At 51.2% G+C, this 22022-nt stretch overlaps 2 long non-coding RNA genes across 4 annotated transcripts; both read right to left on the reverse strand.

Moving 5' to 3' along the window:
* Nucleotides 1-1125: 1125 nt before the first annotated feature.
* Nucleotides 1126-4013, reverse strand: LOC130541971 (uncharacterized). Its single transcript, XR_008956137.1, has 2 exons — nt 3233-4013; nt 1126-2466 (listed from the first exon to the last, which is right to left on the reverse strand). It is a non-coding gene; the product is annotated as an uncharacterized LOC130541971 (long non-coding RNA).
* Nucleotides 4014-6808: 2795 nt separating this feature from the next.
* LOC130541970 (uncharacterized) lies at nt 6809-20324 on the reverse strand. Of its 3 annotated transcripts, XR_008956136.1 has the most exons (3): nt 19863-20304; nt 14763-19585; nt 6809-14288 (listed from the first exon to the last, which is right to left on the reverse strand). It is a non-coding gene; the product is annotated as an uncharacterized LOC130541970 (long non-coding RNA). The 3 variants fall into 3 exon arrangements; XR_008956134.1 differs by having other exon boundaries at nt 14083-19029; nt 19863-20324; XR_008956135.1 differs by having other exon boundaries at nt 14083-19585; nt 19863-20322.
* Nucleotides 20325-22022: the final 1698 nt, after the last annotated feature.

Consider the following 22022-nt stretch of genomic DNA (forward strand, 5'->3'; position numbering starts at 1 on the left):
GCAGCGGGCACACCCCTTCACAGAGCTCCTTGCTGACCTTCCTATGTGATCAGACCTGCTTGTGTGATGTTTCCATTGGAAACCCCGTCTTAAGGAGGCCTTCACCTGGTTCCCCATCCCACGAAAGGCCTTCGCTTTCCCCAGGCCGTGCTCTCCGTCTTCCCGTCCATCGGCCTACGCCGTGAATGTGCAGTCTAGAATTTCTTCCCTTCACCTCCTGCCCCTTGAACCCTTCTGCACGCTGGTGCTGACCTGGCCATCTCTCCTGGAGTCAGATCTTACCAACATCAACCTTGGCACTCCCTTCGTCAGAAGGAATGGGCTTTTCTGTGTCCAAACTCAGGCAGCCAAAGGGCCACAAAGCAGGGATTACATTCTCGGGGCTGGGCGGTGGCTTCAGTGGGCCGGCCCCCTGGAGCCTACATGTAAGTGAGTGCCCAGAGCAGGCACAGGTAAATGACCGGGGCCCTGTGGGGGCAGGAGGGTGCGTCTAGTGCCCAGGGACCAGGAAATCGTGGCGTCACGGCGAGCGCACTGGGGCTTCGTTTAGAGACGGAATTTGGAAAGGGACACAAGAAATTCAGGTTTTGGAGCGAACGTTCAGGGGCTGAGCTCAGGAACCAAGCAAATAGAAATTAAATTGAATCTGGACAAGACCTGCGGAATCATTTTAGGTGGGAAACGGTCCACAGGGTCCCTGAGATTTTAGAGCCCGAATTCCTGAGGTACAACCCTTTGCTGTCTCCCTCCCATGTCCCTCTCTCCATGTTGGACAGTGACTGATGCCCACTCTGTGCAGGACACAGGTCTGTGCCAGACGGGCCGTCCAGCTCAGCACTGGGCACACCCCCCGGGCCTGCCAAAGCGCCTGCAGTGGGAAGGCCCAGCACCAAAGCAGGGTGTGGGTTCTGCCGAAAGTCTGCAAAGTTGCCAGGCTCTTTGAGGCTGACCCTTTTCTGTGCCTTGAGAGAGGGAAATTTAAAGCTCAGCAGCTTTTTCACGCGGTATCTGTGCAGAGCCGGAAGGGCCTGGGCTGTCACAGGCAATATGGCAGCCATGGGGATGGCCCCCCGTGATCAGCGTCCTGTGGGTGCTACCGCAAATTAATACAATCTCAGCGGCTTTAAACTACACGCACTTTTTATGTTACAGTTCTGGATATCAGAAGTCTACAAAGGGTATGCAGGGATGGGTTCTTTGTGGAGGCTTTGCAAGTGGACAGAATCCATGTCCTTGTCTTTCCCAGTTTCTAGAAGCTCCCGGCTTTCTTTGGCTCGTGGTCCCTTCTTCCATCTTCAAAGGCACCAAAACGCCGCAGCATCCTTCTCTCTCTCTTTCTGTCTCTCTCTTTCTGACCTCTGCTTCCACCATCACACCTTCTTTGCCTCCGACCCTCCAGTCTCCCTCGTATAAGGAGTCTTGTGACTACATGCGGCCACTGAGTCATCCAAGATAAGGTCCCTATCTCAAGTTCCTTCACTTAGCTTTGCAAAGTCCCGTTCTGCATGTAAAGGAGCACATTCACTGGGGATTAGGACGTGCCCTTCTTTCAGGGTGCGAGGGGGAGCATTATTCCCCCTCCAGGAAAGGAGCTGGTGTGGGCGGGGATTGTGTCAGACCCCAACACGCCTCAGATTTTCCTGGCCCAGCCCCACTTCTCTCATAGGGCAACCCCTAGCCAGAAGTCATGCCACCTCCCCAAAATGTCTGCTTTCTGGAGGACCCAAAATGTCACAGCTGACACTAGCTCAGATGGCCCTGCGGTGTGAATAAGCCATTGCAAGCCCACATAGTAAGCTCGCATTCCACTAATTTACCTCTAACGTTGGGCCATGGAGGTGGAGCGTGTCCCACGTAGCTTCCCCTCTGCGTCGCCTTGGGGACCAGCGGGGAGCCTCTCCAAAGTCTCTCAATGGGGGAGAAGAGAATGGCATAGGGCAAGCAACGCCTTTAGTATGCGAGAAAAGCTATCCCAGGAGAACCGAGGGTCTCCGTCCTTTCCTTTGTCGTTGGTTTTGATTTGTCGCGTTCCCGGCAGGGGACACATCTATTACGTAGACACAGCGACCTCGGGTTTGCCAACCATGTCCGCACCCATGCCTCCCCGATTGCCCCGCTCAACCCTTTTCTGTCATCCACACTTGACTGACAAGGAAACTGAGGCTCGCCCAGGTGTGTCACTTGTGAAAATGCCCGAGTTAGTGAGTGTGGAGGCAGAGCTGGGACATCACGGCCTCACGCGGGTTCCTAGAGCCTGGAGGGCGGTGAGGAGGGGTTCGGCCCCCCGCGTTTCATAGCAGAGAAGCACAAGGCTCAGATGCTGAGGGACCTTCCCCAGGTGGCACAGCTGAGATCCCACCCCAAGGCTCCTGTCCTTTCTGACATACGGTGCTGTCACTTAGACAGGGCTGCTGCTGATTTTGCACGAATAACTGGTGATTAATTGGCAATCATCAGAGTGAGGGCCTAAGAGTTTGGAGAGAAAGAGAAGTCAGGAAAGAGTAGACTGCACAGTCCCTGACTTCATTTCATAATGTTTATTTTCCATTCATATGCCACTCAGCATGTCTCATATATTTTTAATGAGAACATTCTATTAATGTCAATGGGATTGATTTTTAAGGCCACATTAGGAGCAGCAAAACACAACGGCCGTGCAGAACTGACCGAGATCCATTATCCAGCCACACTCACTCTGACCTTAACCCTGGCCGACAGAGAGGAAGGGGGCGTTATCGGGTTTCGAGGAACCTGTCTCCCAGAATGGGAGAAGGCCTGAGCCCATTGTGGTCTTGAACGTGTGTTCCTTCTGAACGGCCTTGGACGAGGAGCTGACCACAGAGCCAGCCCAGGAGTGGACAGAGAGAAAAGTCGGAGGGGGTTCGTGGCCCCACGCACCCCACCCCTCCACCCCCTGGGCTCGGCGTCCTGCAAGGCTCGCGCGACACACAGAGTCTAGGAATGGACTCCAGCTCTGGGTGACCTTTGTGCCTCAGTCCCCTCACCTGTGCACTGGGCGTAATTCTCATATTTAATCCATACGCTTCCAGTGGCGGTTAATTGAGTTAATAAATGGGGAGCCCTTAGCGCCGTCCCCGGCCTGGCCGATGAGCTGTGGAACAGCGAGCTAGCGTTACGGTCATTGCTGCGGCTTCTACGGCTCGGAGAAGGAAAACACGGTCACATCTCGCAGAAGCCTGGTTCCGCTCCGCCAGGTGTGACGAAGACCTACCCCGCTCAGATAATCTTCCGTGATGGAAGCTCAGGATGCGATACAGACAATTCTCCCCATCAGAATTCCTTGTGCAGCCCCCTATTTGTCCAGACGTGTCAGCAGTGACTTCATTGCGAAGGGGGTAAGCCTGCGGTGCTGAGCCGGAGCCTAACACGTGGTCACTCACTGCCTTCTGGGTCTGCTGGTTCTTCTGCGTTTAGGGTGTTCGCACCTGTATGGGTTTGACCAACGCTGAGTTGTTCTGGGGGATCAAAGCATGAGGGGTTTAGGTGCCACGAGTAGAGAAAGACAACAGTAAGGAGCTATTGCACGGGGGCTGAGGTGAGAGAAGGAGCAACACGGCAACCGCAAAGCCTGCGGATACGGTGAGCCTGAGGCAGGCTTTGGACAGGACACGTGTACACTCAACGCGGGATGTTGAGTGGTTGGTAGTAAAACTTAGGACATAAACCCCCTCCTCCGTCCCTTCCACGAACTCTCTGATGGAACTATAAAATTCATACAGGCAAAATGTTTGCCTTTTGTCATCAAGGAGATGCTGGCGAGAACAACGATAAATGATCTGTTACCATTTAAAAAAGTACAGATAGTGGCATGGATGTGGTAAGATAATTACTCCGACACTGCTCACGCCAAGGTCACTGGGACAACCCTTTGGGCAATCAGCAAACTATACCAAAGTCATATAAACATGCATATCCTTGAACTCAATTCTATTTCTGGGGATTTGTCCCAAGGAAATAATTTAGAAGAAAAAAGTTCTGAATTCTGGAAGGTATTGAATGTTAATTGCAGAATTAACTTTAACAGGGAAAAAAGAAAAAGACTAGATCTCAGAAAAACAGTTAAGTAAGGAATTTTATAACCACTCTATGGAAGCTTAGGTGGTCATTAAAATGGTAATTTTTAAAGCAAAGTGGAAAATGCTTATGATATGATATTAACTATGGAAAAGCAGGACACATCATTATATTTATACCTTAATAAGCGTGCAAGCTATGTTTGGGCCTAAACAAGGACTAGACAGGAATACAGAAAAAAGAAGCTAACTGATGTGTTGAGGGGTGGAACTGTGTGTCCGGGTGCTTGAATTTTTCAAAGCCTTTATTCCTTTTTTTTTTTTTAAGATTTATTTATTTATTTGAGGGAGAGAGTGAGCGGGGGAGGGGTAAGACAGAGGGAGAGGGAGAGAGAGAGTCTCAAGCAGACCCCCCCCACTGAACATGGAGCCCAATATAGGGCTCGATCTCACGACCCTGAGATCACGACCTGAGCTGAAACCAAGAGTTGGACGTTAACTGACCGTGGCACCCAGGGGCCCCTCAAATCCTTTATTCTTACTGAAGTGTTGCAGAGCCCCTGTCTCCCCTCCCTGGCAAGGGGCTAGAACGGCATACAGGGCTCGGCCTCTGGCGGGGCTCCAGAGCCAGCGTGAGGAGTGAGATCAGGGAAACATCCCTGAGGCTGGAACAGGGGGAACCTGGTCTCTGCAGCTGGGCCAGCGTGGTTCAGGGAGCAGGGGAAACTCAGCAACATCAGCTCTAGGAATCCAGACAAGATGGAACACACTGACGACACTCTCAGAGTCAAAGAGATGGTTGGGGTCTTTGAGCAGGCGCCCATCTCATGGGAGAGGACCAAGCAGGACACAAATCAGGGAGGACCCCATGATGCTCGGGGCTGAGTTTCCCCACGTGGCTTTGGGGAAGGGCGGGTGGCATTACACAAAATGTGGGTTCCCCTGGCTACTCTCTGAGTTGTGTCCTTCCCAGGTGAATGGACCCATGACATTGCCACAAGCCAGGCGTCCCTCTACAGTATCCTCAGATTCCTCATTCCGGGTAATTGGGAAGATCAGCAGAGTTAAAGCAGTTGGTGTACTCTCCACGCAAAGGGCAGGGGAATTGATGCAAACAAAGGTGGGCTTTCTGAGACAGACACCTGGAGGCAAACACTACTAGGCGGCTGACTTCTAATTCAGAGGAAGAATATTTGGGAAAAGGATCAAAAGAATACTCCAGAAGCAATGGGATGTAGGTGTGGATATCTCTTTGGAGTCCTATTCAAATGTTCAGAGAATGGTAGTTGCCATACTGCCCAAAGAGCTTTGCTCTTTCCTCTCTCCTTTCATCTCACGGGAAGACAGGTCTTGCCCCTTAGGTCACTGGTTGCCGATCAGGGGTGATTTTACCCCTAAGGGATATTTGGAAATGTCTGCAGACATTTTGGTTATCACAACTGGAAGGCAATCCTACAAGCATCTGAGCCAGTTTGGTGCTCAACAGCTTACAGTGCACAGGACCGGACCCACCACAGCCCAGAGCGTCAGTCGTACCCAGGTTGAGACACTCTGCTGTAGACCCATCCCTCTTACTGGGATGCCCACCACCATGGCCAGGAATAAATGATGATGATGATGATGGTAGTGGTGGTGATGATGGTGGTGATGGTGATGACGGTGGTGGCGATGGCGATGGTGATGATAGTGGTGGTGGCAATGGTGATGACGGTGCTGGTGGTGGCGATGGTGTCATCCGTACTTAAAATGCACATGTAGTTTGCATATATTAATTCATCAGCTCCTTCCAACCCAACAAGATGGGAGAGGTTATTATTCCTGTTTTGAAGGTGAGGCGATCTAGGGCAGTAATTTGTCTGAGGTCACACAGAGAGTGTAAGCATAAGGCAGAACCAGTTTAAAAGCCTTGGTGTCTCACGCCCTTCTACTTGTAAGCTTTTTCCACCACACTGGTTGAATTCTGTGACTATAAAAAGAAAGAAAGGCTAAATGAGGCTCCCAAATTCTGAATTTGTCCTGAGCTTTACCCATTAGCGGTGGAACCAGGATTCCTCACTCCTTGAGTGTTCTTAACACACACACCTGTGAGACGCAAAGAGACTTACAAAGACTGACAGGCTGTGTGTTCCTATGACTGACACCGCTGTGAAGTCGGGGATTTGGTTGCTTATCTAATTCTTCTGTGTATCTTATATCAATTAGAAAGTCATATGCAAACAGGAACACCCACTAACTTCTCTTTTCCTTGTAGTCCATGCTCCATAGTAACTATGGAGAACTCAGTTTTATAGACATTTCCCCTAGAGCTAAGTATGAATTAGGAGTAAATCTGCTTGGAATTTTCTTTATTTGCCAAAATAAAAGACTCGATTGTGTCCCGAGCATTTGCATGGAATTGATAGCCACTAGTTTTCATGAAGCCTCACATCCCCGACCTTGTTTTTCCTGAAAAACACCAAGCATGGTGCCATCAGTCCTCACCCAGGCGTGTTGCCCTTCCTTCCTTTAAGAGTGTCACCGACAAAGGTTGGAAACCCAACTGCTTTATAACTGGCTGGAATATAAAGTTGGCATTATAAAATTGGCAGAGATAAAATCATCAAGAATCGCATCCAAACGCCTGGCCCAGATGGCCAAGTTAAGCCGTCCAGCATTATAGGGCTAGAGCATGGAGGAGTCTGAGTGAGAGATGGTGGTGGGAACTGGGAAAGGTTGGCTCAGTGATTCTGTTGAAGGATGAGCTGTGGCTCTGGATATGTAACAGGCTTTGAGCATTGGGTTGTAGTGTCTTGTTTTAAAAAATCGACATATAATCGACATATAATTGACATATAACATTATGTAAGCTCCAGACACAGACCGCGACGACGTGATACATTTATACATTACAATGTGATCGCACGACGTTCCTGCCAGCACTTGTTACCGTTTGTCGTCTTGATGACAGTCATTGTAACAGGTGGGAGACGATGTCTCGTGGTGGTTTTGGTTGGCATTTCCTTCACGCTCATGAGACCGACCATCTTTTCATGAACCTGTTGGCCATTTGTGTGTCTTCTTTGGAGAAATGTCTATTCAATTTCTTTGTCCACTTTTTAATTAGATTGTTTGTGTTTTTGTTATTAAATTGTCTGAGTTCTTTATATATTTGGGGTATTTGCCCCTTAAGCGCAAGTGACAAAAGCAAAAATCAACAAAGTGGAACTCCATCAGACTAAAAGTAACAAGCAACAAAACGAAAAGGCAACATACAGGATGAGAGGAAGTATTTGCAAACATCTATCTGTGTTACAGTGTCTTGAGTCAGGGTTTGGTTATTCTGTGAGTAACAGCTATTGTAATACGGCCGTTCCTCACCCTGAAGACATTAAATGCTACTTTTTTATTACCACTATTGGGTACTAGAATTTTAGGAGATGGGGTGGGGTCTGAGAGGGGATGAAGCCCTGGGGTACTACTGGACGTCAGGAACACCTAGTAGAGACTCGAAGGCTGCTGGGGATGCTCATCTTGAGATTTTTTCCTCTTCTTGGCTTTGCTCTGTTGGCAGCGCTCAGCCCACCTTGCAAGAAGCCCCTGAACCTCACATCTCAAACTGTTGCCCCCTCCACCCCTAGTGGGACTGATTCTCCTAACCCGGGTCCAATGAGAAAAACCCAAGAGGTAGACCCGAATTAGCCGCATGAGTGGCGTGCCCACCCTCTAGGTGTCAGCTGTCACCAAGGGGGTGGGTGCCATGATAGGCTGCCCCCTCCACAGTCAAAGCAGCCAGACAGCAGTGCCTCCATGGCTGTTACTATTCCAAACATTTACTCATGGGAGCTTTTACTCCTTATCACAGCACGAGGAGGTGATCCATGATGGAGGTAACCCTAAGATCATCTCTTCTGGGGATGTGGAACTAAGCACAGAGAGGTTGGAGACTTGCCAAGGTAAGCTGCAAAGTTGGGATTAGAATCCAGGCAATTCTGACCCGAAGCCATGCTTTGTACCACTAGTCCAAAGCAGGGCTTACCACATGTTGGAGAGGAGAGGGAGAGAGGCTGCCCCGAAGAGGGTAGCTATTCTGAGAAGACCGGAAGGGTGGTGGGCAGCCGGTACTTAACATCTCTCATTCTTACCACATGTCACACGAGGATGACATCCGCTCTGTATGGCAGCCAGGACAGCCTTGTAAGTGATAGAGGTAGTTGCTTTCTGCATTAGCTGTACTTGTTCTAATTCCGTTCTCTCTTGGTGTTTGAATAGCCCCTGTAAAACCTGCAGTCATTTGTTCTGAGGAGAAGCAAGAGAGCTGGCCGTGTCCAGGCTGAAACGGGGGAAACCATGTTTAAAGGTGGGGTGGCGGCAAGATGCGGGTGCAGAGCCCCACAAGGAGGAGATAACACACAAGGAGGAGCATCTGAGCTCCTTGGCGAGGCCACGGCTCCCCAGGGGAAGATTGACTTCAGAGTGCGCCAACCTTGGGGACCCTGTGTCTTGTCTTTTGAGGGGGCTGAGACCCCTCAGGAGGTCACAGTAGGGCTTTTCATGGTCTCACAGCTTAATACCAGTGGGGTACCTGCCCCAGACCGAGGCAGGTCCCAGAGGTAGATGTGGATGTATTTGTTTAAATGGGAAAAAGTGAAAGTGGGAAAGGGAAAGCCTGGGGGTAGAGCACACCCCACTCCCAAGGAGCAGGGAAGTTTGAAACAGCCTGGAGTCAGCAAGGCATCCAGAAGGGGGTTCCTGCGGCTTCCTGAGACCTGACCCAGTAGCAGGACTCCTGCTTTTCCAGGCACAGAGGTGTTTGAAGTGCTCCTGGACAGGGAAAGCCTTTCTGTCTGCCCAGCCAGCTGTTCCACGTGCGACTGGTGAGAACAGGAAACGTGGCTGGCCGTGGGTGGCAGGGGGCGGACAGGGGCTGGGGGCATCTGAACTGGGGTTAGGTCCCTGATTCTCTTCCCACTCCTTTCTCTTCCTGACCTGAGAGTCACCAGCTTTGTCCGCTGGGCTTCTCACCCGCAGTGCATTTGTACTTGGGAGGAAGGTCTTGAAAGAGAGTGACCCAGTTATGACTGCTTCCTCTGAGCTAGGCGGGGATGATGCGGATTTATAGACTGCTTCCCCAGCGCACACATTCACCGTCCTGCAGCTCCTCGCCACCTTGCCCAGCACGACATTCGTTCCTGAGCAGACTTCACCCACACAGACCCTCTGGGCTCTGCAGACCAGAGGGAGGAAAGGCAGTTTTGATTCCAGGTGTGGAAAGGAATGGGGAGAGAAGTTTAATATTCCTGCCAGAGTGCTCTGTAAGATCAAATTTCTGCTTTTTCTTTTCTTTTCTTTTTTTTTTTTTAAGAGAGAGAGTTGGGCTCACTCCACCGAAACAAGTCAAGAAATGGCCAGGCTCGTTGCCGTCGAAAAGGAGGAGCTGTGGTTCACTTCGATGTGAGGTTATAGAACTTACTCCTGTTTATCATGCCTTTCTAGAGACCAAAACTGCAAGCCTTACCCTTTGCTGGCATTTGCATGTTTCAAGCATTGTGCTTTTCGTAGAATCAGAAATCCGTTCCCTCAGGCTACTCCAGGTAGGAACTAAAGAGATATTAGGGGAACTAGCTCTTTTTATTTTTAAATGCATCTTGAGTGATTGAAGAAAACCACTTCCTTTGTTCCCATGTTCTGAACTGCCAGTTGAGGGCTCACGATTACTGGGGACAGGACCGGGGAGATGTTGGTAGGTCATCTACCCCTTGGTTTTGTCAAACTCCACCACCCTTCTCTCCTTACAAGCGTTAAGTACACCGTCTTCCACTGCCAGGCTCAGGTGAGACATCGCGAGTTTCTGCCCACCGAAAAGCAAGGCTTTGATCTGTGATAGGCTTTCCTTGATCTAACTGGGTGGCTTATAAACATTGATTAAGCAACGACTGTGTGCCAGGAACTGCCTTTAGCACAGGGAAAGTGGAGATGAATCAGATTCAGTCCCAGCCCTCCCAGAAGCCACATTCTTGGGGACAAGCAGCTAGCCGATTAATTACAGAGCAGCGTTATAAACACCTCATCTCACTTGTGCAACGTCGCCTAGCAGCACTAATTCTAACCTGGAGATCAGAGTAATTATGTCTTCAAGGATGAGTAGAAGTTCTAAGATCAAGGGAATGGGGAAGGGATTTGTGAGGGGCAGAGAGAGCGTAAGGAGAGGAGGGGTGCGAGGGACCCTTGGGGGACACAGGGTGGCTGCGTGTGGCGGGCTGACGGGCATGGCGGAGAATGTGGAGAGACAGCGATGAGCTCACGACATCAGAAAGGGGAGCGGGAGATGAGTCCTGGGGGTCTTGCAAATCATGCCAAGGAGTTAGGTTCCATTTTATAAGAACAGAGGCCCATCAAAGCATTTTAAGCAGGGAGGTGCAGGACCATCCGCGGGAAAGCACTGAAGGCTGCGAGACTTCTCAGAGCCTACGGTCTGGATGATGAGCCCAGAGGACTTGAGAATGGCAGCAGAACCGAGAACAGAAATGAAGGTCAGATGCTACAAATATTTGAAGATATTATGGGGAAAACAGATTAAAAAGAAATCTGAGTTTAATAATTATGTTTACCACTTCCTGGCTGATCGGTATTGGCCAAGACTCTCTCTAGGATTCAATTTTCTTGAGCTCTACACTACGGATAGTAATCATAATATCAAATATCGACTACAGCCAAGGGCCGCAGCCGCCGGGTTCTGAAGTCACTGCTGGTATGTGCCCAGCCTTCCCGGGCTGGGGCTGCTCCCCGAGTCCATGTTCATGGGGGACACAAGTCCTGGACATCTGACTTTGGCTCGCAGACTCTCTGATGGCCTTGCTGAGTCTCCCTTGGACTGGCTGGGGCCGAGGACTTTGCTACCTCCGCCCCCCGCCTCTCCTCCCGAGGGTCAGAGGCTTACATGGTGCCCCCTGCCCCCCAGCCTTCCCCACTTTCCCTCACAGGTGACTCAGCTAATGAAATCCTTGCGTATTTAATCCTATTCCGGCATCTGCCTTTCAGAGAATCTGGACTGAGATGGTGATTGGTAAATTTTAAAAAACTATGTAGAGCAACCTAATTCCCCCCAAACTGATGAATGCACAGAGTGTCGTGTGTCCACAAAATGGGGTATCATTCATTCATAAAAAAGAAAAGAAGTACTCACACATGCGACATGGATTGACATGAAGATACCGAAAGTTCTCATGCTATGTGAGAGACATCAACCATACTATCACATTGGTATGAAATACTCAGAATAGGCAAATTCATTGAAACAGGAAGAAGACTGGTGATTGCCAGGGGCTGGGAAGAAGGGGGAAATGAGTCTATTTTGGGGACTGGACATTTACTGGGAAGTTTATGTTAGCTCTGGAATTAATGTTGGTGATTGTGCCACATGGTAAGTGTCCTAAATACCACTGATTGTGTACCTTAAGATGGTTAAAATGGTGACTTTTATGTTATGTGTATGTTTCCGCAATTAAGCCCTCTATGCAGGTGTTAGGCACAATAGTGTTATAAAAGTGGTTCCTCTCCGTTGGCATTCCCACCTCCCAGCTCCCGATCCTTTCTCTCCTAGCTTCTCCACCCCACCGAACCCTTGGAACTTCTTCACTAAAATTCCCAGCCCCGTGGTTATGCCTCATGCTGATCTTCCAGCAGGGGTCTCCTCTCCTGCCCTGACAGCAATGCCTCCTCCCTTCACCTCGTGTTGTCTTGTGACGCCCTGGGCTCCTGCGTTGCTCATCCCCTACTCCCTTTAAACCTTGGTGGTCCAGGGTTGTCTCAATCCCTTCTCGAGAAATGGTGACGGCCTCCAAAAGTTCAGCTCAGCCTCATGTGCTCCCTCGAGTTCCAGCCCCAAGGAGTTCCAGCCTCCTTTCTGGAACAGAGCTCGCTGGGATGCTTCCCGGGCTCCCTGGCCATCCTAGCGTCACCACCAGACACACACTGGGTTTCGCTTTGGACTCGTCCCACTCTCCCAATCCCCAAATCAACTTAGATGTCTAAAGTCCGGTCAAAGCTACCATGTGTGTGCAGTTTAAGTCCACACGGCTATGACCCCTCGGCACTGCTCCTGTGGTGGTCCTCCCCGCCACTCGCCTGGACCACACCGTAGCCTCTCACTGGTCTCTGCGTCTTCCTTACCTGCTCTTTCCAACAAGTCCTCTTTGTCGCTGCTAACATAATATTCAACAATGGCAATGTGACTACGTCACTGCCCAGCATGGAATGCTTCCGGGTACCCGTGTGACTCCTTCTGTAACGCCAAGTCCTGCAGGAGTCCCGTGGGGGTCCTCACCCTCCCACACGCCTTGGCTGGTGGGCTGTCCTGCTCTTCCTTCTGGCCCAGAAGGTCTCAACCCCGGCTGCGTAGGAGATCACCTGGGGGATGATGGCCGAGCACCCCTGACCAGAGATTCTGGGCTGGGGCCCCAGACACTGGTGTTTTGTTGGTTGAAGCTCCCCCACGTGGCTTATGCGCGTCCGACTTAAACCAGCCCTACTTGTGAGCGGTGTAGAGACCCGGGTCCCAGGTGCAGAGTAGAAGGAACCAAGGTGGGCAGCCTTCCATCCCGCATCCTGGCATGGTGTTTTAAAGGAGTTTACCACCAGCCGGGTAGCAAAAATTCCTGGAAACCTTCCCCGGGGCCTGCTGAAATGAAAACTAGCCTCCTTCCTACCTGCTGGAGAGGGGAGGGGGTGGAAACTCGAGGGTCCGTAGGAGCAGCTGGCTGGGGCAGGGAGGGGCGGAGGATGACTCCGGCAAGAAGCACCTGTCCCTTGCCACTGCCTCGACTCCCCCCTGCCTCGCTGTGCTGGTTTGTGGGGGCTGCGGTAACAGCATCACAACCTGTGATAGAGCCCGGCTCACAGTTTGGAGACTAGAAGCTGGTGAGTGGTCTGGGTGGAGGCACGGTTGGTTTTTTCCGAGGACGTGAGGAAGACTCAGCCCCCTGCCTCTCTCTCTCTCTCTCTCTCTCTCTCTCAGCCTCTGGCTGTTTGCTGGCCATCTCTGGCAATCTTCTCTGGAGGTTTTGCTGGCGTTCCTCAGATAGTGGACTCATCACCCCAATCTCTGCTTTCGTTGTCACGTGGCGTCCTCCCTGTGTGCGTGCCTGTGTCCAGCCCCGTCATTGGATTAGGAGTCCAACCAACTCCAGTAAGACCTCATCTTAACTAGCTGCACCTGTCATGACCTTATTTCCAAAGAAGGTCAGGTTCTGAACTATTCCAGGTCAGGACCTTGACAGGAATTTGGGGGTGACACAATCTAGCTTATCACCGCAGAGACGCAGGCAGCCCAAAGGTTCACGTGACGGAGGCCTAAAAGGGGGCAGGAACAGCTCTAAACCTGGGAGTGGGTCACCCCTCCTCTCCAGTCCACCCAAAGCAACTCAAACCCAAGCCAAGAAATGAAAAAGAGACCACGTCTGCACCACATCCCCAATCCCCCAATCCACCTGAATTTCCTTTTAACCCCTCCAGCCCTGTTGGATCTGTCCCAGATCCCCATTGCCAATTTTAAACCTTGCTCTTATTCAACTGATGGGCTGGTTATGGGACAGATGCACCTTCTCGTCTGAGATCGAGAAACAGAACTAAAGGCCCTTTTATGGATGTGCCGTTTCATTATTCAAATCCGATGCCCAAGAATAGCTGGAAGAGACTGGGCGAACTAGCCGTTTAGTGAAGGGTTAAAAATAGCAAATAGCATTTGGAACAGCCACACTGAAAGTAAGTCAGCTGAAGACACAGAGAACAAATTGTCTTTTGTGCCCTGCTTGCCTCTTTGTCTCTTTCCCCATTTCCAGGGTGCAGGAGAGACGCCCGCCATCCTAATGCAGGCTTTCTCAGCCTGGGCACTGTGACGTTCTTTGATGAGGGGCTGTCCTCTGTGTCGTGGGACACTTCGCAGCACCCCAGGTCTCTTCCCATGAGATGCCAGTGGTGTCCCCAGACAGCTGAATATCCTCTGAAGGGAGAAATTATCCCCAGTTAAGAACCACTGTCTTAAAATATGCAAAAGCACTTTGTAACTCTGAAATGCTATGCAGTGTGTGGAAATATTTCATTTATTACTTCCAACAGCTGAGTGGCTCGTTATTCTTCCCAATTTCTAGATGGGGAAATAGGGCCAGTTGTTTGATGACCTGCTTCGGGTCGCGCTGCAGATGTGTCACGGCCCGGCGTGCTCTAGGTGACACTGTAATCACCCAAGCTTCTCTTCTAAGAGGTTTCAGTCATTCTCTCCTATGGGAAAGGGTGTTGTCCGCAAGTCAGCACCAGAGGATGTCTCTGGGGGTTCCCCATGTTCATCCCTGGGCTTGCTGGGACCTGGAGCCCCCGCTGGCTGCCTTGCAGATGCTGCTAGCATGGGTCTCACACGGCTCCTGGACAATCAGGCCGGCTCACGAGCTCGTGAAGGATGCATGCACCCCCTTTATTTCGGGTCCCGCAGGGGCACGCACAGCTACTGAGGACAGACGCCCTCATTTAAATGGCGTTCCATGCAGGGTGTGAATGAGATACCCCTCCCTCCCGTCTCTGCTGTGGTCACAGGGGCCGAGCTTACTCAGCCTGCTGATTGTGGGAAGCTTAGTTCATCTCATTAAATGAAGCCAGTCCTCTCCTTTCTCCATCAAGGAATGGTTTTAATGGCCCAACAAAGGGTTCAGCCCAGTGCACCACGGATTTGAGAGAATGTCCCACGTTGGGTTAACCGACCTCTCCCGCTAGGAGAGCGGGTGCCATCTGCCCATTTATTGACAGCCTTGTCAGCGAAAATCTGGAGTCTGAGGGTTGGCAGGCAGCCAACTTGCCTTCCACTGTCTCTCCAGCGTCTCGGTAACAGATGTTGTGCCTCATGCCTGGAGCTGCTGTTGGCAAATTGCTGCACGCTCGTGTTATTTATCGGGGCTGGAGGGAGGGCAGGAAGGGAGACATGTTTTCCAGGAAGGAATTTGTATCCCTTTCCAGGTTCTCTTTTTGCAGACTCCCCTCCCCCCCCAAAAAAATCACTTGAAACTGACTTTTTAAAGGTGAAACAATCAGCTTCTTGTGCAATTAAAAAAAAAATTTATTCCAAACCCTGTAACTATTGGAGGTGCCAAATCCCGAGTCCTGTAAGTTACCCACGCGGGACCCCACTCCGGCCCCCTAACAATGCCCCTGCCCTTAGAACATGCATTTCAGTTACAGCGTTGCAAAAAAAGGGACGGAGTCGGGAGGATCTTTCCCGAATAATACCGGACTCATCAAGCATTCTTATCTCTCTCATCAGGGGAAATCGATCAGGGTGATGTTTACTGAATGAGTCGAGAGTCAAGCGTGACTCCTTGAGGAGCGGCTTGGGGCGTCCTTGATAGAACACATTTTCCTGGCAGCACCTTTCCTTTTCAAGGAGGAAACAGGAGGAACGGGATTAAGAAATGGATTGCCGCGTCTCTGTGGCGCTTTGTTCCCGGGTCCTGAGCGGGCGTTCCAAGTTGGACACTCCCAGGTGGAGAGTCTTTTTCCCCTGAAGTGTGATTCTCTCAACCACGGGTTCAGGTGGGCTCTGTGTGTTCATCCAGCCATAACAAAGGGAGTCTTGAATCAGGAGAGAAAAATAGTGCAGTGGGATTTATACCCCACTGGCATCCCTGTGGGATGAGGGAGAGAGGGTCACTGACCTGGGGAGGTGGAGGGGGGGCGGGGAAGCAGGTGGCCTGGCGGGGGCTTCTGCAGCTCCCTGAGCCACATCGAAGGTGTTTCTCTGCCGATTACTCCTCACTGCTGTGCACACTGAAAAGGCAGAGCTCCTGACGAGGAGGAATTGGGGAAATTGCCAGGAAAAAGCCCAGGGACTGAGAACAGGTTGGCCCCTGGGAGACCCAGAGGCTCATGGCACTCCTGGATGTCTGTAGCAAGCCGCAAAACCGTGGGAGCTGCTCTCTTGTGTCTGGCGGCCCCTCTGCTTCTCTAAGACAAATTTCACTGTCTTCCAATGAGCAGGTCTCAAGCATCAATAAGAAAGGGAAAGCCTGATGCGAGTGAATGGGAAAGCACATGGGACGGTAAGCCCAGACCCACAGGGAGAACACATGATTTACGTGTTTGGCCCCAACACGGAGGCAGGAGCATTCAGATTGTGCTTTGCTGCAGAAACATGGGTTTCAGATGCATTTTCTTACCCACTGGAAGGCTTTCTTCCTTGCTGATGTCCAGGCCGGCCTGTGCCTTCAGGAACTTGCTGCGGGTTAGGACAATGGCTTGGTTACCTGGGACAGTGACGGGAGACCAGACGCTCGGCAGCACAGGTGACCTGGAGAAGGCCAGGTTCAGAGAGGCGACCTTCAGATCAGAGATGGCTCACATCACAGCTGGGGCACCCCTTTACTTGACAGATAAGACCTGGTTTCTGGGCCAAAAGGACTCCAAGACAACGTTGCCCTGTGCACACCCCCAACGTGGGGCGTCTGGGGCACCACTGAGGGCGAGGCCACAGGGAGATGAACCAAGGCTGTCATTGATGCTCAGGGCTCTGGTGGCACGGGATGGGGGGCCGTCTCCGTAGAGCAGGGATGGGCATCTTTGCCGCAAAGGAGTCAGCCTCCCCTATTGCACCGTTTTAAGCTGCCTGTCAAATACCCCTGTTCCGAGTTCACGGTGAAGCATCACGGGACGCATTTGCCATTTGCGGGAAATAGCGGCTGGCTGGGCTGAGAACCGGGCTCGCGTGGCCTTGCCTGTCCTTCCTCCGTGAGTTTGGGGGAAGGGCTTTCGGGACAGCAGGTGAACTGGGGACCAGGCCTGGATCTCGCCCTTCGCTGGGCCTCCCAGGAGGCTGAGCTTTGTGGTTTCCCTCCCTGACTGCGGCCTCTGCCTCCACTCCCTCGGCCCCCTGCAGCAGGTGGGCACCCGGCCCTCTCCTCCTGGGCCCTGGCTGCTGCTGGGCGTGGGGCCCCAGGCGCGACTCACCAGCAGCTCATTCTTTACTCAGCCCCCCAGCGCTCGTCTTTCTGCACCTTCATACCTGCTCTGAGAAGCCGGAGTTGCCCAGCAGGCAGCCAGTGCCCCCCAACCCCCCCCCTCCCATTTCTTGCTCCACCAGCCAGGGCAGGAAGGACTGGGGACCCTCCCTGCAGGGACACATCCCACACATGCGCACATCCCACACATGCGCCAAACCAACAACCTCCCAGGGCCCAACACTGAAAGTTAATGAGGGAAAGACTCCAGGTGCTGGTTGACATGGAGCCAGGGGACGGTGAGGATCGCCCCACTTGGAAAGGGCGCCACTGCTCAGGCCCCGTGTGCCAATGTCACATCTTCCAAGTTTTCAAGAAATGCCACACATTCTAATTTTTGTACAAAATCTTTGGAATTTCCATATACTGGTAACAAAGCCCAAGTTTCTTAAGCACTAATCGAGCCACCTCTGCGGGGCATGTGAGGCCCAGGGACTGTCCGTGTGTGATTTCCGCCCCAACGTGTGAGGATAAAGCTATAAACGAACCCCCTTTGGGGCCGTTTGGGGTCGGGGGGCTGTGTGCAGTGGTTCTGCTTGGCGAACTTCTTCTCGAGGGTTCTGAGCTCCTCTGGGGGCCCCGTTTTGGTTTGTGCTCTTGGGGGATAGCTGACGTCTTTCAGTGCAGCACCACCAGAAGGAAACCAAACTGGGAATGAAGAGACTGTTCTAGGCCCCACCTTGCCTGGGGTTTAATATCGGATCTAAGTGTATTTGTTTTCTCTGCTGTGTAACGAATTACCATCAACTTCGAGGCTTAAAGCAAAGCAGATTTGTTGTAGGACAGCCTGGGGTCAGCAGCTGGCACGGGTTACGTGGGTCCACAGCTCAGGGTCTCCACAGCACTTGGCTGGGGCTGCACATGCTCATTCAAGGCTCGGGGTCCTCTTCCAAGCTCACGCAGATGGTTGGCAAGGTTCATCTCCTGGTGGTTGTAGGACGGAGGTCCTCAGCTCCTTTGAGAAAGTTCTCTGGCATGTGGCCCTGTCTGTGACATGGCAGTGTTTCTTCAAGGCCGATTAGAGAACCTCTCTTGCTTTGAAACTCCAATTTCATTTAGGACTCATCTGATTAGGTCAGGCCCACACAGAGACATCTCCCTTTTATTTAACTCAAAATCGACTGATTAGAGACCTTCATGACATCTAAGAAATTCCTTTCCCTTTGTCCCCACATAACACAGCCTAACCAGAAAGGTGAAATCCGTCACGTGAGCAGTCCCACCCACACTCAGAGGAGAGGATTAAACAGTCATACACACCAGGGGACAGGAATCTGGGGGACTGTGTCAGAATTCTGCCTACCACAGTCAGAAAAACTCCTTTTCTCTGAGATATTTAATTATTCATTAAACTAAAAGTAGGCTGGATGACTTTTTACATCAGCTTTTTAGATCTAAGATGTGACAATGTGACCTCAAGAGCACATTGGACTATGGTAATTCTCCTATGTTCCATCAGAAGAACCACAGAGACCGACTGGGGTTCGCCAGGTGACTCTGAAACAAAGCTGACGTTTCACTCGACAACTGATTTGCTCGGTTCTTGGACAGAGGAGATTTAAGGCACGTAAAGGTTCACGAATACCCAGGCATTAGAGCATTCTCCTCGGTCGTATTGATCAGATCATTAAGGTTTGATTTCGCATGAACAGAGATCTAGCTGGATCATAAGCTTGATTGCTTCTGGGTCAGTACTGGTGTAACGGCAGTGAAAGCCTCCCATGAGAAAGTTGGGTCACCATCCTGAAAACTCAGGTCCCTTCTTGGGCCTCTCACCCTCCTGGAGGAAGGGGTGAAGCCCGCAGCACCAGGAGAATCACCTTTCCTAGCCCTGCGTTTTCCTGTGCGGTCTCCCTGCCCTTCCCATCTCTCCGGTTACTCAGGGGGGAGATGCGCACCTCCACTCTGGCGAGAGCTGTTTGCAAGATCTGCAGACCACGGGAACACCCAGACAGGGGGCTGGCAATCAGTGCTGTCTGCCTCTAGAGAAAAGAGAACGCACCAATGTTGGCATCCTCAGAATGATGGGCTCACGTGAGCTGACGAACGATTGATTTACCAGCAGCCACATTTCTCCATGCCAACCCCAGAAGCTCATCTCTCAAGAATCAAGCAAATCTGGGGCTGCTGTTCTCTGCTGTTCAACAGCAAAGGAGGGCAAAGCCTTTGCTGAAATCCTCAGCCAGTTGGGGGGTGGTGGGGTGGGCATGGACCTCTCCATACTTCTATTTCTAAAAGAAAGGCCTAGAGATTCAGGGAAAGCCCTTCTCTCTAAAATCTGCAGGCTGGTATGAAGACCTTTCGTGCCAAAAAGAAAAGTTTGGGAATCTTCTAGAAGGGCTTGCTAACTACATAAGGAAAAACACCCTTTTGGGAGTTTAAGAAAATATAGGGTTGTTATTGTATCTTTCCCTCCACTCTATTTGCTGTGGCCCCTCCTGACTCTGTTGGGAATTACATGTGGTCTGTACAGGTCAAGTTACCCGATGGGCTCTTTCATGTTGATCAGGAAAATATTCCAGATTAAAACAAACAAAGCTGAAAAAAAACAAAAAATCAACAAGTACAGTAACAAAACCCTGTCTCTCCTCCCAAACTCTCATCCCATCTTCTGTCCGGAGGGGCCCTCAGACCCAGCCCCGTGATTGGGGCTGGCAGCAAATCTTTGCCAAGATGTTTTTGACATCGACGAAATCAGAGGGTATGAATTAGGGGCCTGAATCTTCTCCAGCCACAAGTTAATTAACAGTCTCGCTACGTTCTCTATAATTATAAAATTTGCCTAAGTCTCAAAAGTTTAAGTTTATAAAGGTACCTTTAATCAGTTTGGTGCATTAGCCTGTAGCAGAGAGCAGCTCTCCTCCGATGGACGGAGCACTGGACAAGCTGGCGGAATGCTCTGCTTCCCTCCCGGTTTCCTCGGAAGCTGATGCTGTGTGCAGGGTGATGCTGGAGGCTCCGGCCAGAATGATTCCTGACCTCATTTCCAGTATGTTAAAGAAAGGGAGTTGGATTTGACTGTCCCTTTTCCAGCTCTGCTCCCTAGGATCTTAGGCTTCGACAGAGATGATCGGAGGCCCCCAGGTGGGGAGAGGAGGAAATGGCCAGGTCTTCGTCCATGCGGTCTGCCGTAACAACACACCACACGCTGGCTGGCTTGTAAGCCACAGAAATTTCCTCCTCACAGTCCTGGAAACCAGATGTCCAGGATCAGGGTGCCGGACCCTTGGGCAAGAGCCCTCTCCTGGCTCACAGACGTCTAGTAGTAGCCTCACACGGTGGGAGGGGCAAGGGAGCTCTTTTATAAGGACATAATCCCATCACGAGGGCTCCATCCTCCTGATCTAAGCACCCCCAAGGGCCCTCCCCCTAACACCATCACTTTGGGGGTTAGGTTTCAACATATGAATTTTAGGAGACCACATACATTCAGACCACAGCAGGCAGATAGTCAAGTTTAGCCAATGCTCTGCACTTCTTTCCATAGGAAGAGTTGCATTGACGTTGGGTGTGGCTCTATGATTCGCTTTGTCCAGTGGGATTTGTGTGGCAGCGACTGTGCCAATTGCCAGTCATGGGCAGAGCCTTTGAGAGGTATCTCATGTTTCTCTTTGGGCCTCTCATGCCCCCGCTCTCTGCCACGAAGACAGTACGTCCCAGGTAGGAGATGCTCCTTCACTCTGGTCCGACGGTGAGAACGTGGAGAGCAACATTCTAAACCTATCCTCTGACCCGAAACGGAGCCATGCCAGCCACGCCAGCCATGCCACAGACCTGTGAGCAAGAACTAAACCCCTGTGATTGTTACACAGAATTACGACTCTTAGGGACCCGTGTCCCCAGCTCTACGTTCAAGCATGAAACTCGGCCTTCACTGTTGTGCTGTCAGCTTCGCCCTAAGAACTCATGTGAAGCAAGAAGTCTGCTGCTAAACACCCCAAACACCAGCTGTGTGACGGTACTTTGTTTTGTTTTTTGAAGCTTTTGTTGACTCATGATTTGAATATTTTGTCGTTTTAAAAATATACATTTCTGATCATGGTTAATTTTTATTTGTACTGTTGCAAAATAAACAATAAAATAAAACCCAGGCCTCAGCACGTTGGAGAGATTAGGATGTTGAAGCCTATCTCTAATATTTGATGTCCTGATTTTTATCACGAATTTCCAGAAATTAAATTGGCAAAACCATGTAGGGATCAGTGAAGCCAGGTGATTCGTGATAGACTTGCTTTTTTAAAAACGCTTCTTGCAGCCCTCGGGTAGTTTAGAAGCCCATATACTATCATCTGGTCCAGGAGGGGTTTTCTATGGACTTGGAGAACAGGACGAGAGCTTGGAGACAGTTCAAGGCCGGTCACGGGCACAGTGTGCAGTGAGGCCCGCAGCCGTGGTCGGGTCCCAGCCCGGCCACCACGGGACGTGGCCAGGTCCTGGCGTTGACGCCCTGCTCCTACTTCCGGCCCCACTGGCAGTCAGTCTTGCCAGCAGACCTTGTGCCGAGTGGACTCTTCTGACCCATTATTCCCTCCCCACAACTTAACCTTTCTGTGTCCTATTTACTCAAGGCCCCGAAAGCTGAGCTGCAAACATATCTAATAAATAAATGGGGCCAAGCTTCTAAAGGCAAAGCCAGGGAGAGCTGTTCACTTCCCCAGATGAGTCTCCTAGGATTTTTCAGCGTTTTAGTCCAAAGAAATGAATGATGGTGTGGGTTCCAGACACCACGGGAAGCCTGTGTTTAGATTTCTGTACCAATGCAAGGACTGGTCCTGGCGGGTTACCTGCCCCCCCCCATGCCGCCCTCCTCCTCCCCCAGCCCCTGCCAGGCCAATCACTTGCCAGGACCTGCTCCATGGACAGCTTACTCCGCGAGTTCCTGCCTAAAAATACCCCGGCTCTGTGGCCCGTAATTTCCTCTCAAATGACCCCAGTTACCTCATCGGTGGAAAGAGTGGATTGGATGAGACGAGTG

Source organism: Ursus arctos, unplaced genomic scaffold (assembly GCF_023065955.2).
Source record: "Ursus arctos isolate Adak ecotype North America unplaced genomic scaffold, UrsArc2.0 scaffold_28, whole genome shotgun sequence".
NCBI lineage: Eukaryota > Metazoa > Chordata > Mammalia > Carnivora > Ursidae > Ursus > Ursus arctos.